We start from the raw sequence: 785 nt of genomic DNA, 5'->3' as shown, positions 1-785 counted from the left end.
GGTGAACCCATGCTGACTACTCCTTTGTCATTTGCAGTCATGATCCCCTGGCTTTGGCAGAGGTGTGTAAGGCTTGAGCAAATGCCTCACTGCACAGGGGGCTTTGGGCTTTCATGGTGCATCTACTGCACTTGGTGTAAATCCCATGGAGGCTACCAGGAATAAAAGCAGTGACACCACCACACACAGGTGGTGATGTGGAAACCCAAGGCAAAACACAAGATTGAGAAGGTACAAAGAAAGAATCTACAGAAAGGATTATCAATGCTTATAAATATCTAAAGGGTGGGAGTCAAGTGGATGGGGCCAGGCTCTTCCCAGTAGTGCCCAGTGACAGGACAAGGGGCAGTGGGCACAAACTGGAACACAGGAATTTCCAACTGAACACGAGAAAAAACTTTCTTGCTGTGAGGGTGACAGAGCCCTGGAACGGGCTGCACACAGATGCTGTGGGTCTCCTTCTCTGGGGATACTCAAAACACGCCTGGCCACTTCCCTGTGTAATCTACTCTTGGGAACTTGCAGTAGCAGCAGGTTGGACTACACGATCTTCAGAGGTCCCTTCCAACTCTCACAATTCTGCGATTACAAATAGCTCAATTTGTTTCTAGGTGTGCTGTTTGTTCTTAGCACACCCTGTAAATGTCATTTCATGTATTCTGGTAGTACGGCCATTTGTCTGAGGGAAAGAGGTGAAGGACGGACCCTTTCAGCACAGCAGCATCACTCCAGGCGTCCTACAGAACCGCCCCACAGAACCACGCAGATCCCTCCCTCACGCTGCC

This window comes from Meleagris gallopavo, chromosome 3, assembly GCF_000146605.3.
Source record: "Meleagris gallopavo isolate NT-WF06-2002-E0010 breed Aviagen turkey brand Nicholas breeding stock chromosome 3, Turkey_5.1, whole genome shotgun sequence".
NCBI lineage: Eukaryota > Metazoa > Chordata > Aves > Galliformes > Phasianidae > Meleagris > Meleagris gallopavo.
The sequence above is the reverse complement of the archived record's forward strand: the minus strand, read 5'-3'. Positions refer to the sequence as shown.